The 15,444-nt window shown below is 39.1% G+C and overlaps 1 pseudogene; it reads right to left on the bottom strand.

The window, feature by feature from the left end:
* Positions 1 to 3,615: 3,615 nt before the first annotated feature.
* On the bottom strand, positions 3,616 to 9,079 carry LOC105732292 (large ribosomal subunit protein uL6-like; annotated as a pseudogene).
* Between the last annotated feature and the right edge of the window lie 6,365 nt (positions 9,080 to 15,444).

Below are 15,444 nucleotides of genomic sequence, written 5' to 3'. Positions count from 1 at the left end.
ACAACTGTACTAAGAATTAATATGCACCAGGTAATAAATGGTTTTTATGGCCCAATAAGTTTAACTGAATAAGTGAAGTACTTTATCTCTATAAAAATTTCTCAAGGCTTTTGACCTAAAATTAGCTGCTACTACTAACTAAACACTTCGCTTCTTTCCAGAAGCTATGTAGAAGACGCTAGGCATATTAATGCATTTGATTATCACAACAACTCTATAAAGCTGGAGAATATTGCTCTCCCCATTTTAGAGATGATAAAACTGAGGCACAAAATGGTTAAATACTTGCACAATGGGCAGAGAATAGTGAAGCTGAGATTCAAAGCCAGTCAGTTGAGTCCAGAGCCTGGGCTGTCCTACCATGTAAGGAGCCCTGGGGATCTCTAAGTCTTCCCAGCATGAAGGTGGATCTATTTTTCGTGTGTGCAAAGAATTCATGGGATAAATGTTCAATGGAAAAATGACTGCTGACCTTTCATTGGACACAAATTCTACTGCTTAGGGTAATATTTCAGGATTCAAACAGTTTAGGATCCCTGGGAACATTAACTGAAACAATTATCTGTGACCTCCAGTGGTGGCAGACATATTCAAGTAGTTGAACAAATTATTCTTCTAACTAAATATTTTCATTTGAAATCACCTTTTTTTTTTATTTGAATACACATTGGTTAGTGACAAATACAGCCTGAAAAAAACAGAAGAAAAAAGGCCCACCCCAGCAAGTGGAAAAAGGAGCCAAATCAATGAGCTGTGAGAAGTGAAGGAAAGCTGATTCTGGTGTGAAGAAATGGTGTGGTTGTGAGTCATGCCATATTGCTGAGAGGATGAGCTTGTTTAAAAAAATGAACAACCCAGAAGATATCAGGGACACCTAGACCCAGAACCAGGGGGATGCAACCATTGGCAAAGGGCAGGAAAGTGAGAAATGGCCAATCACAAGCATTTAAAAATCCACACATTCAGAGAAAGGAATGGGTGGATGACTGCTGAGGAGTAAATGATGGTGCTTTTGGTGTCAGGAGGTCAAGATCTGTTTTCCCACTCTCAGAGGATGACCTTGCTTCTTATTTTATTGAAAATAGAGCAACCATCCGAAAACAATTCCCTCCTATTTTCACCACCAAATCAACCACCTACCTGCATCTGTGCCCACTGATTTTCCTTCTCACCTGGCACATGGAATAAATGGCCCCTTCTCATATCTGCCCCTCCACCTATGCCCTGGAGGGTGTTCCCTCTCACCCTCTCTAGGACTTTCCTTCTGTAATCTTCCACTTTTCCTTTTGTGTCATTATTTTTTCATGCTCTACTGTATCATACCAATCAGTTTATAATCATACTAAAAGTATATCCCTCTCTGAAATGTTTTCCCTCAAAGCTATAACCTTCAAGCTACAACCCTATATTTTCCCCCTCCTCCTTTAGAGCAAAACTGAAGAATTCCTCATATTCCCATTTTCATTTCTATCTGGAAAGGACTTTAATCAGGCTTTTATCCAGAACATTCCACTGAGTCATTCTCTGTGTCTTTGTCATCATTAGAACGACTTTGGGTCATATAACACTTTTCTAGAATATAAACCCTAGAGCATTGTGTCTTAATTTAACATGCAGCCCTTTGGGAATCCAGGTATTGTGCTTGTTTTGGATATTTCATCCTACAAGCTACAAGTATTTATTATGTAACATTAGGACATTCCCCACTCCCTACCAAATCTGCAATGATTACATTTATGATATCCCCAATGTCACTGCCTAGTTTATTTTGTTTTGAAGAGATCTTTAAAAGGCCCATTTATGTAACACTGAACTTTTGTAATTGTGAGAGTAATCTCTCCAGAAATAAATAAATACTCAATCTGTGTATAAAGAAAAGCAAAAAATAAATGTAAGAAATCAATTCTGTTTAGGGGCCTCTCTCTACAAATATCTTAAAGTAGAATGGACTGAGTATCTTTTGGATGAGGTTTTCCCTAAATTATACTTGGTTTTTCAAAGTAAAGTAATTGAAAAACTTTATAAAGACTTGCATGTAAGAGGATTCCCTATTTTCTGAATGGTAAGCTTTAGAGAGAAAACACCTTACCTTATATTCAGGCACATATGCTATTTAAGGCTACATAAAAACCAGATAGATTTGTCTGTCACAGTGGATAAAATAAACCTTACCCTGGATACTGACAACAATTTCTCATAGTCCCAAACAACAAAACTACTTTTCTGCAAAGCAACACATCTTGATAAAATCCTGCATTCACTGTCTCATCTCTTTCATTTTCTTTATAAAGCGCCTCTTGAAAACACAAGTGCCCCACAGAAAAAGTATCAGACCTTTAATTCCAGATACAAACTTTAGTATTCCACAACACGTGGGCTCAGGAAACCCATTTCATGTTTATAACCTGTTTTTAGAAAATTTGGCCTGTCCCCTCTCTTCTGGGTTTGGTTTCCTCATCCTGGACATTCAGGTTATCGTCTCAAATCAGAAATAATAATGAGTGGCTGGGGGTATGTTGCCTTTAGCACAGGTCTCTGAAGGCCACACATAGTATGTTCTCATTCCAATGGAATTTGTGAATATTTCTGCCACCTCATTCTGCTACCGCACAATTTTTTGAGAGTTCAGAAGTGGATGAATGTAGATTTGAGAAGTGAACATACAGAGTGGACATGTTCCTGGTTAGTAATTTTCATTTTTAAAAAGTTCAACAAATGAAAAAAGTTTAGGTGATTTATAAAGCTTTCTGTCAATAGAGATAAGCTTGTTTTTTAAAAAATGTTTAATTCCTGCTCTGTTTCCAATGTTACTCTGCCTTCTACTACTAAAAACTTAAAAAGTACCACCACAAAGAGGAATAAGTAATACGGTCTACCTTCCATGATTTATAGAGTTGGTCCAAGGTCACGTAAACTACCACGTGGCATGACTTCAGTTCACCACTACATAGCCTTCTTCATATGTAACTGGCCTCCTCCTTAAATTCTCCCCATAACATCTTTTGTCTTAAAACATTTAAAACCATAGTCATTATTGCAAAACAACAACAGCAACACAAAGAACATCAGATATTATTTATTGGATATATATTACCTTTTAGGATATATTTAAGTAATTTACCCAAACTATCTCCTTGCAAGTTAGAGACTATAATTAACTTAATTTTTCAGCTAAAAAAACTGAGGCTTAAAGAAGCTAAGAACTTCCTAGACAAAGCTATTTAAGTGCAGAGCTTGATGAAAATCCATACTCTTACCCTCTTTGTATATCACTGCATTCTCAGACCTAAAATGCACCCAGTAGATTCTCCGATTCAACTGCTTCATTTTCAGAATACACAATGGATGCCAAGAGAAGCAGAGTGACTCATTTGAGGTTACACAATAGCTGACCCAAGATCATAACCTGGATCCTTTATCTGATGGTCCTGGTGCAATATGATACTGCATCCAATATGATTAGGATTCTGGAAGATAAGGGACTCCTCATATTGGCTTTCCCTGCCCCCAACCCCCAAGATCGCTAGAGGTCTTTTATTGCATCATTAAAACATTGCAAATAGGTCTTAGGAATGATCTAGTATCTTGTTTTTGTAGCCGGATGACTCTTAGATCTTATTCACCAGCCTGCAAAACGGTTCCATTTTCAGTGACATAGATACCATCCCCCAATTTTCTGATATCCTTGTTTTTAATTGTTGTGATTTGTTAATCAAAGCAGTTGAATTTGAAACAAGTTAAATATTTCCTTCAAGGATTAATTCACTTTCTGGGCTTGAGATACTGAACAAGCAACACTTGGCCTCATCCAAACCCTGCAGATATATTTTTCACCCAAGAGATTTTGGATTTCAACAAGAGACCCATTCTCCTGGATAACAACATAGATGGGGTAGTGAGTAGACACAGATGTCATCTTTTACTGAATGTCCAGTATAACACCCAATATCATGTTTAGTACATGACTACAAATAGTGCAAATGGTAGCCAGTTCCTTTCTATTTCCCCACTATTTGTCAACTTGGAACTTATTTTTCTTTCTGAGGAGACTGAGTTCTAGATTGATGTGATTGAAGGCCCTCTGTAGGGTTTCTCCGAAATCCTTCACAGTAACTGTGGATCCCTTCAGAGGGATGTCCATGTTTTCTGGAATGTCAGCAGTCAGATTGCTGAGATGGTCTTCATTCTTGTAATAGATGCAGCAAAGAGACACACTGGCTTTTGACTCAAAGGAAACTGACTTGAAATTGTAGTAGAGTTATGTACAGGCACACACTTTGGAGAGAGAGTAGTGAACTCTTACTTCCAGTGACTTTTCAGCTTCTTTTAGTTCATTCTCATCATGCTAAGTTGGCAACCTTCAGCCTATACAAAGTGCTCCCATTGATTTAGTGTCTAACTGTGCGGATGTTTGGGTAAGACTCAGGAGGAAACCCCTTTTGTTCATTTCATTTTCCAGAACTTTGCTCTAACTTCACTCATCACGTTTATATGGAAAGTGAGACCAATAGACTAAGATATATTTAGAGATATTTTGTCTGCTGCATTTTCATGTTAGTTACTCAAAGATAAATAGAACGTTTTCTCTTTTCAAGCTTCACTTCTTCATCCAACATCTATCAATCTATCCATCCAACTATCCATCTATCTAATCTCTAATTAAATTTTTATTTTGATAGTGATCAGATGAAAAGACATATTTATACACCAAACCAAACATGATAAAATAACTGTTTGTCTCATATAGCTAACAGCTGACTTTCTAATACACTCTGATTTCAACTATGCTTTTGTTAGGTTTTTGCCAAAACATTTCACTAAGCCTGATGTAGAATATTAGAACCACTGCTGAGGTTGATTGCCAAACCTACAAATTAATAAAATTAACAGGGACAGTGACTCCATGCAGTGGTGGCACAAGAGAGGCAATTGCACAAAGTATGCCAGAGATTTTGATCAACAAAATGCTTCTAACAGATTGCCTGGCTGGAGTTTCAGTCCTTATTTGCCATGGTATTAATGCATGCAATTTTTCATGGATGAAAACAAATGATTGTGTTGAGGAATAATTTGCCACCTCTTCTAGTGGAGCTTGATGGAACTATTCAAAGCCATGTGATCAATGAATTATTTATAAACTACAGTACTAATGTCTGGTAGCAATGCTATTGTTAAGGGTATGCCAAGCTTTCCAATAGATACTGGCCTTTATTTTCTTCCCAAGCATGGATCATTTGCCCATTTTAAATTGTAACAAGTAGAAACTTGGTAGAGAGAATGACATTTTATAACAAAAATCACCAATCTTTGCCAGTAGACAGCAAAGAAAATTGCCCTTCCCCCAGTTACATTTAATCTCCAGGATTAAATTTGGAGTAAGGGAATTGGAATAAGTATACATTTTCTCAACGTAAAACCAAGGTGGCTTAGTATCAAGAATAGTACAATATGTTTCTAGGTAAGATTAACATATGAATAAAGTTCTGGGGTAGCTAATGGTTTTATCAGCTCAGTTTCACACTATCTCTTTCACATTTATGGGGGCCTTTGTCCTGTCAGAGCCAGACCTACCCTGCAAGTTCTCTCAAGACAGCATTTCCTAACATCCCCCTATCTGAACAGCCTAAATAGCCCAACTTAAGGATGGGAAATATGTGGTACTCATGGCTGTAACAGACATCACTAATCAACTGCAGCACTGTTACAGCACTCTGCTGCTGAACCTTCTTGGCCAAACCATACTTAAGTTTTGTTACTTATTTATGCACTTGTATTCTTGGAGAATGCATTTTACTACCCCCATTTTATTTATAGGAAGGGCAAACAAGTTTTCAAAAGTTACATAGTCAGGACTGAAATTTAGGGTCTAAATTCGACTTTAAAATGGTATAACAACTGTTACAGGCATTGTGGGGATAGTGGAAGAAGACCAAAATACAACTCAGTCTTCAATTAACCCATAATTAAATTATATATTAATATAATTATAGATAATATAATTATAAATATATCTAATTATATATATCTAACATAGATATATAATTAGTAGTGGCCTAAATATATATATATCTATATTAGATATATATAATTAGATATATTTATAATTATATTATCTATAATTATATTAATATATAATTTATATATACAATTATATTATAGATAATATTATATGTAATATATAGTTATATATAATATAATACATAATTATATAATATTACATAAGATTATTCAGGACTAAATAGGATTTGGACAGAGAAGCCATGCCTTGGAAATTTGATTTTTTTTTTTTTTTTTTGAGACGGAATTTCGCTCTTGTTACCCAGGCTGGAGTGCAATGGCGCGATCTTGGCTCACCGCAACCTCCGCCTGCTGGGTTCAGGAAATTCTCCTGCCTCAGCCTCCTGAGTAGCTGGGATTACAGGCACGCGCCACCATGCCCAGCTAATTTTTTGTATTTTTAGTAGAGACGGGGTTTCACCATGTTGACCAGGATGGTCTCGATATCTTGACCTCGTGATCTACCCGCCTCGGCCTCCCAAAGTGCTGGGATTACAGGTGTCAGCCACAGCACCCTGCCCGGAAATTTGATTTTTGAAAAAGTAGCCACTGTACATTAGAATGAATTGGATTTCCCTTATTGCTCCCCAAATCTCATTAAATCTACTATAATTTAAGTCACGAAACATCTCCTACCTGGAATATTGCAATAGCATTCTAACTCAGGTGTCTATAACCTGGGTCCATGCATAGAATTCAGGGGGTTCTGTGAAATTGGCTGAAAAAAAACTTAATTTTTACTAGCTTTTAACGAAAATTGAGCATTTTCTCAAATTATGCCTGCCTGTAGCAGACCACAGTGCTATCGGGAGAATCTGTGACTTGTTGCCAATAAAAACCATAAAAAAATTTATGTTATACATTATAGATGTTGAAAGTATCTTGAACAATATTCATGTTCTACATGTTTTTCAAATTATAGTGAATTTACCACTAGATTCTGTTATTTAATAAACTCATAAAGAGATATAGATTTTCCTAAATGGCAGTTTTCTTTTAACATTTTGCTAACTGCATTTTGTATAACTGTTTCCTTTGCAATCCTATGTATTTCTTCTACAGTTGAAAACATTTTCCTGAGGATGGGTCAGATGCCAAAGAAACACAAAAAGCTCAATCTCTTGTTCTTTGTTTTTTCCTTGCTTTCACCTGTACTCTCCACAGTGTGTCCTCCATGCAACATCTCAGTGATTCTGACAAAGATGAGTTTTATCATGTCTCCTTCCTGCTTCTGCCCTCCAATGGCTTCTAATGAAATCTAGGGTCCTTCCCATGAGGGCCTATGCAACCTGCCCTCACCTTCCCCATGTTCTCAGATCCCATCTGCTATATCTACCCCTCACTAATCACTTCATGTGGGACCTCCACACTGACCTCTTTGCTCTTACCTTGCACTTGCTCTTCCCTCTGGCTGAAAACCTTGTTCCTGGTTATCCTCATGGCTCTCTCCCAACTTCCTTCAGGTCTCTGCTCAAGTGTCACTTTACCAAAGGGACCTTCTCCATTGTTTTAGTCCATTTAGTGTTGGTAAAAAGGAATACCGAAGGCTGGGTAATTTACAAAGAAAAGAGGTTTATTTGGGTCATGGTTCTGCAGGTTGTACAAGAAGCATGGCACTAGCATCAGCTCCTCATGGGAGTTTCAGAGAAAGGGGAGCCAGTGTGTGCAGAGATCACAGGGCAAGAGAGGAGGCAAGAGAGCAAGCAGGGAGGCTCCAGGATCTTTTTAACCCTTTTCCTGTTTAGATAAACAAAAGCAAAAACATGCAGCTCACTGCCAGCACTCATTTAATTTTAAATAAACACACTCTTTGAGACTGAAGTAAATCTGACTGATTTTCCATGTGAAAATAAAATACAGAAAGCTGTTCTTGGAGTTATGTGTAATAACTAGCATCAGAATCATCAGAATCATCTATTTCAGAAACATCAGATTCATCCAATGAATCTTCAGCCAACGACTGTTCAAGAATAATGTTAACATCATTGGCATGCTATGTTTTCTATGATTTGATGTTTTCAGCCATCGAGAATTACTATATTTTGTAAACGGAAATACTACTACTAAAAACAGAATGCTATAAATAGAATGATGTCTTTTGTTTCCAAAGTATATATACTAAAGTGATGTGAAAATAATAACAAAAGTGAAATATTTTGTGTCAAAGTTATTTTGAGGTAAATGTGGCAGCCACGAGCACCACCTGCGAGTATTTGGGGGGCAAACGGGAAAGGCATTAACAACTAGGTCTTGCAGGAACTAATAGAGTGAGAACTCACTCGTCCCCTCCCCACACTGCCAAGGAGGGTATTCATCTTTTCATGAGCGCTTCACCCCATGACCCAAACACCTCCCATTAAGCCCCACTTCCAATAGTGGGGAAAGAATTTCAACATGAGGCCTGGAGAGTCAAATATCCAAACCATCACGCTTATCTTATTTAAAATGTTACTGCCAAACTCACCACTCCCTTCTCCCTAAACTTGCCTAATTTTCTTCATTGCTCTTATCACCATAAATGTATTGTATACTGGTGGTCTCCCCACAGGACACTGGACAGTCAATTTTGTGTTAAAATAATGAACAGGTAAATAGCGTACAGGAAAATGAACAGATAAGCAATGTACATGTATGACACGGCCATGGGATGCCCATGGGTCAAGCCAAAGATTATTCAGGGCTACTGATTATTTCTCTGCAGTCCCCTTCTGCCAGGGGAAAAGTGAAGGTGATCTGTATGGTTTGAAAATAGGCCAGGTGATTTTACTTTAGTCTTCAGCAAGGGGAACTCTGGGAAGTCTGAGCAACATCAGTATGTAGCCTGGGAGAAAGAGGTTATTGAACTGTGGCCAGCTCTCACAGGCCTGTGTTTCCCAACTATAAAATGGAGTTAATAACACTACCTACTCCTCAGGGCAGTACAAGGGTGATATGAGATAAAGCAGGTAAGAAGTTCAGCCCGGTGCCTGGCATGTGGTAAATGCTCAGTAAATGTTAGTTGTCACTTTATTATTGTTTTCATTATAGAAATTAATCATCTAGCTATACTGCTGTAAGTCTTAGACTAAGGCCTTTTCACCTAGGAGCCCTCAAAAGGCTTCACAGGGGTTGTGAGGCCCCCAAAAGTAAATGCCAACTACTTTTTGGGTAGGCATATCCAGATTTTTCTGGAAAAGAAAATCTGAGGAACTCCTACCCATGTGTTTCCTCTTCAACACCAGAGTGGTCCAGCATCAGGGTAAAGACATAGAAGGCTGTGAAGAATGGCATGCTGAGCAATGATCAAAGCTGCTGGCTCAGCAAAACTGACGAGCCTCAATTTAGCCAAAAGTCTAGGGGAAAATATTTATCTTCAATGGAGCAAACACACTGTAGAATAGAAGGTTACATAGTCATGAACTTGAGAGAGAAAACACTAGAGTTAAAGGACATTTCCTATCATGGAGACTTAGAAGGATGATCCCATATCCCCAGAGAGTACAAGATCACTCACATCTGCTAATGGGTGGTGGTGATAGATACAAGATAGTATAAAAATTTGTGAAACAACAGTGATGTTTAAATCTTAGTGTGCATCAAAATTTTCTGAGATGTGTGTTAAAATTGTCAGAGATTCTGATTCAGGGGATGAGTAGTAGATTGAAAAATCTGCATTTGTAAGAAGCACCCTGTATAGTCCATTTTCACGATATTGATAAAGACATACACAAGACTGGGTTTTGGGGGCACCCATTCAACTCACTATACTGAGAGCTTCTAATGTCTATGGTAAGAGGAACGTGCTCCAGTCCTTCAGTCTGGGCCTCAGTAGATTTGAGCTCAATTCACAGCCTGAAGCAGAGCATATCAGCTCATCTGCCCAATGTGAACAGAGGTAATTGCTGATTACTGTGTGCTGCTGAGACTTTGTTGTACCTTGCTGTATAGCAAAAGCTGACTAATACCCCAGGTATGAAAAGCATGCCCACTTAGTCCCCTCTTGGCAAAAGGGAGTTTTGTAAATTATATCACAGATACAATTACAGTAAGAAGTGACTTTGTGTTATGGAAGTTATTAGGGAGACTGGTTTTGGTTTCATATACCAGATAATTTACCCCCAAATTGGCCTGAGAATATTCATTCTGCCTCCAGACTCACATATAGCGATTTAACTGCCAACTTGGAGAGAGTGGGGAGAAGAGGAAATGATTTTAGCATTCCTTACTTGCATGCTCCTCAATAAAACAACCCACAGTTTCAGATGATCATAAGACTTCTTTGGATAATTTGCATTTTTCTTTACAGGGAGAACTTGGCTTTTTGAAATCTGATGAAACGCATTTTGATACGAAACACTTTAAGCTGAATATATACCAGCCTTGGTTCAGCCATAAGAAGGAAATTAGTCAGATTAGGGAAAGTAATGGATAAGCCTGTGAAAAATGGGTTTGGCACCAAGCAAACAGAAGGCAATATATGGGAATGGTGGAGGCACTCAGCAGTGAAATAAAATTACAGCCTCACTCACTCACAACCCATGGTCCTTGCCCATGTGCTGAATTAAATAAGACTTTTAACTCATTTTCACAGGAACCTGTATAAATAGCTGCAGCAGGTTCCGTGAACTGAAATAAGAAGCCAATTTTTGTTTAACTTTGTGTCCCCAATTCTTGGCATCAAGCCTGATGCTAAGTATATGCTCAATAAGTGTTTGTTACATGAACACATGGGAGCCAGAGTGATTGTCTTACAATGTAAGACAGACAAGGTAATTCCTCCATTCAAACCTTTTAGTAGTTCACATCTCATCCAGACACAAACTCAAAGTCTTTTTGATGCCTTTCGGAGATTTACATGGTCTGACCCTGAGCTCCCACTCTGACCTCATCTGTCCACCACTGCTCTACCACACATTCTTCCCCAGCCACTTCATCGTCCTCTCCTTGTTTCTAAAACTCACCAAGCATTCTCTAGCCTCAGGAACTTTGCACTTCCTAACTTCTCTGCCTGAATTGCTCTTTCCCTTCATATCTGCATGCCTTTTGGGTCTTTGCTCACACCATTTCCTTCTCCATTTGGCCTCGCATGACCATCATATATAAAACTGCAATTCCCAGCCTCACTCCCCAATACTTCCTGCTTCCAATCACTTGCTTTATTTAGTCATTTGCTCCTACTCTGATTTAACAATGAATATTGATATATTTATCTCTCTCTCTAGCTAGACTATAAACTCTTTCAAAGGAAGATGTGTCTGTGTGTATATATATTGCTATATCTTAAAACAGTGCCTGGCACAGAGTAGCCACACAGTAAAGATTCGTTAAATGAGTGAAAAAATGGCAGTTTGTGCCATGCATTGAGCGATTCCATAAACAAAAAAGTGCACCTTGGTAATGAATGCTGTTGCTACAGCTTAGGACCAGGACTGTCTCTTTAAAATTTACCTGAAAGGGCCCTTGTTTCTGTTGTTCTGTCTTCTGACCACACTGAGGCTTCCTGAGGCTTCCTTACATGCCCTGCCTGGCATGCCGTGCCTTCTGCTTCTAGGCCATAACACTTAAAATCTACTCTCTTGGGGAGCGAGAGCGTAGGGTGGGGAGTTTGGGAGAGATAGCATGGGGAGAAATGCCAGATATAGGTGAAGGGGAGGAAGGCGGCCAATCACAATGCCATGTGTGTAACTGTGCAACAATCTTGCATATTCTTCACATGTACCCCAAAACCTAAAATGCAATTAAAAATAATAAAATAAAAAATCCACTCTCTTATAAATTTTCAGGGATGGCCAACTATATGCAGGCAGGAAGAACATCTCCCACAGAAAGACCAGATGGAGAAGACCAGCACACTCTGAGCAGACCTTTGGAAGGAAGGCATTGAGAATAGATGGAGGGAGGATGGAGATCCTGGGCTGCAGCGCGAGTAAGGTAGGAACACTGCACAGGGCTGCTGAGCACCAGGACTTATTCCTGGCCCTCAGTGGCTCCTGGGGAAGGAGTCAGTTGAATAGGCAAGGAGTGGACTACTCTCACCATGGACCTTCAGAATCCTAGCTGCAGGATACTCTGCGACCCCCATGAACATTTGAGCTGACAGGGACAGCTGCTTGGAGAGGTGAAAGGGGCAGAACTCTAGTCTGTGTGGAGCCCAGAGGGTTTGGCTTGGAAATGGCTACCGTGGCTCATGACCACGGATGTTCATACTCCAAGGCTTGCCATGCTCCTCTAAGTGTTTTTGGTATTTGTTGACTCTTGGACCTAGAAAAGCAGGGTGGTCTTGCCTGTGGGACAGGACCAGTCTGATCTGAGCAGCCCTCTGTTTGTTGGCCTCTCCTGTGGTCCCTGCCTGGCTGCATCTGCTTGCAGCACAGCCTTGGATGGACTCTCTGGCAGCCACCACCACAGATTTTTTTGCTGGTAGTCCCTGCCTAACTGTCAGAGAGCTTCAGTAGATAGGCTCCAACCAATGTGTACTTGCCCACAGCCTCTTCCCATTACTTTGCCGGCACATGTGGACCTCACTAGGCCATTGCCACCAGTGCACATGTGAATCTTGCCACTGCTGCCCTGCCCCTGCCAGTGCAGGTGTACAGTAAATGTGTGCATATAGATGCCACCACCCCTCATCTGCTGGTGTGTGCACACCCTCCTATACCACTGTTGCCACCAGCATATGCATGCAGATACCACCACCTCAACGCTACTGGAATGAGCACTTGCACATGGTCTCTACCATTCCACTGCTGCCGGCACACATGCACATGAGAATGGACCCTACTACCACCACCCCAATGCAGTGCTTTTGCCAGCATCCCCATCAGAGAATTGTTGCCAGTGGAGTAGGAACACCTTAGCCCCTCCAACCCAGCAGGTGCTTAACCTTGAGGGGCCAGAGAACAAAGCTGTGGGGTGAGTCCCAGCCCTCCAGGGTTACTGCACACAGCCTAGGAGTGCTGAGCTGAGCCTTGGGCCCCTGAAATAGTCAAGAAAAAAGGCCAGTCAACTGAGTCAAACCCTCAAGGGAACTGAGGAATATAAAAACAAAAAACTCTAACCAAAGGACAGCAACATCAAAGATTAAAGGAACATCAGTTCACACAGATGAGAAAGAACCAGCTCAAGAACGCTAGTCACTCAAAAAGCCAGAGTGTCCTCTTGCCTCCAAACAACCACACTAGCTCTTCAGCAACGGTTCTTAACCAGGCTGAAATGACAGACACAGAATTCAGTATCTGGATAGTAACACTGATCATTGAGATTCATGAGAAAGTTGAAACCCAATCCAAGGAATCTAAGGAATCCAGTAAAATGATACAAGAGTGCAAAGATGAAATTGCCATTTTAAGAAAGAACCAAACTGATCTGATAGAGCTAAATAACTCTCTACAAAAATTTCACAATACAATCCAAAGAATTAACAGCAGACCAGAGAAAGAAGAATCTCAGAGACTGAAGATTGGTTTTTCAAATCAACTCGAACAAAAATAAGGAAAGGAATATAAAAGAATGAATGAAACCTCTGAGAAATATAGAATTATGCCAAGAGAACAAACTTATGACTCACTGGTGTCACTGAAAGCGGGGGAGAGAGAGCAACAACTTGGAAAACATATTGGAGGACATTGTCCATGAAAATTCCCCCAACCTTTCTAGAGAGGTTGATATTCAAATTCAGGAAATTCAGAGAACACCTGTGAGAGACTATACACAACAAACTATTCTCAAAACGCAGTCATCAAATTCTCCAAGGTTAACCTGAAAGAAAAATTTTAAAGGCAGTTAGAGAGAACAGGCAGGTCGTGTACAAAGGAAATCCCATCAGGTTAACAGTGGATCTTTTAGCAGAGACCCTACAAGGCTGAAGAGATTGGGGGCCGATATTCAGCCTTTTTAAAGAAAAGAAATCTCAACCAAGATTTTCATATCCAGGTAAAGTAAGCTTCATAAGTGAAAGGGAAATAAAATCTTTTTGTGGTAAACAAATGTTAAGGGAATTTGTTACCAACAGACTTGCCTTATATGAAGTTCTTAAGGTAGTGCTAAACATGGAAAAGAAAACTGTTACCAGCCACCACAAAAACACACTTAAGTAAATAGACCATTGATACTATAAAGGAACTACATCATCAAGTCTGCATAACAACCAGCTAGTAACAGTGACAGGATCAAATTCACATATATCAATATTAACCTTGAACACAAACAGGCTAAATGCCCCACTTAAAAGGCACAGCATGGCAGGTTGGATAAAGAGGCAAGATCCAACTGTATGCTGCCTTGAGGAGACCCATTTCACATGCAATGACAAGCATAGGCTCAAAGCAAAAGGATGGAGAAAAATCTACCAAGCAAATGGAAAAAAAAAAAAAAAAAAAGGCACGAATTGCTATTCTAATTTCAGACAAAGCAGACCTGAATACATATGCACTCAACAATGGATCATCTAGATTCATAAAACAAGTTCTTACACACCTATGAGGTGACTTAGATAACCACACAATAATAGTGGGAGACTTTAACATTGCAATAACAGTGTCAGACAGATCATGGAAGCAGAAAACTAACAAACATATTTGGGACTTAAACTCAACACGTGACCAAATAGATGTAAAAGACATCTACACAATATATGTCCTTCTCTTCTGCATGTGGCAAGCACTCTAAAATCAACCAAGACACTCACCTATAAAACAATTGTCAACAAATTAAAAAATACCCCAAATCATAAAAAACACATTCTTGGACCACAGCACAATAAAAACAGAAATTAATACTAAGACGATCTCTCAAAACCATACAATTACATGGAAATTAAACAGTCTGCTCCTGAATGACTTTTGCATAAACAATGAAATTAAGTGAGGAATCAATAAATTCTTTGAAACTAATGAGAACAAAGCTACAATATACCAGAATCTCTGAGACCTATCTAAAGCAATCTTAAGGGTAAAGTTTTTAGCATTAAATGCTGATGTCAAAAATTAGAAAGATCTCAAATTAACAACCTAATATCATACCTAGAGGAACTAGAAAAACAAGAGAAAACCAACTCCAAAGATAACAGAAGAAAAGAAATAAGCAAAATCAAATCTGAACTGAATGAAAATGATACAAATAATCAATGAAACCAAGTTTGTTTTTTGAAAGAAGAATACTGATAGGCTGCTAGCTAGACTAATAAAGAAAAAAAAAAAAAGAGAGAAGATCAAAATAAATACAATTAGAAATGACAAAGAGGACATTATTACAGACCTCATAGAAATACAAAAAATTCTCAGAGACAACTACAAACACCTCTATGCAGACAAACTAGAAAACCTAGAAGAGATGGATAAATCTCTGGAAACATACAAACTCCCAAGATTGAACCAGGAAGAAATTTAAAGCCTGAAGAGACCAATAATA

The sequence above is a fragment of the Aotus nancymaae genome, unplaced genomic scaffold (assembly GCF_030222135.1).
Source record: "Aotus nancymaae isolate 86718 unplaced genomic scaffold, 86718_ANA_hifiasm-v0.15.2.pri h1tg000046l, whole genome shotgun sequence".
Lineage (NCBI taxonomy): Eukaryota > Metazoa > Chordata > Mammalia > Primates > Aotidae > Aotus > Aotus nancymaae.
The sequence above is the reverse complement of the archived record's forward strand: the minus strand, read 5'-3'. Positions and strand labels throughout refer to the sequence as shown.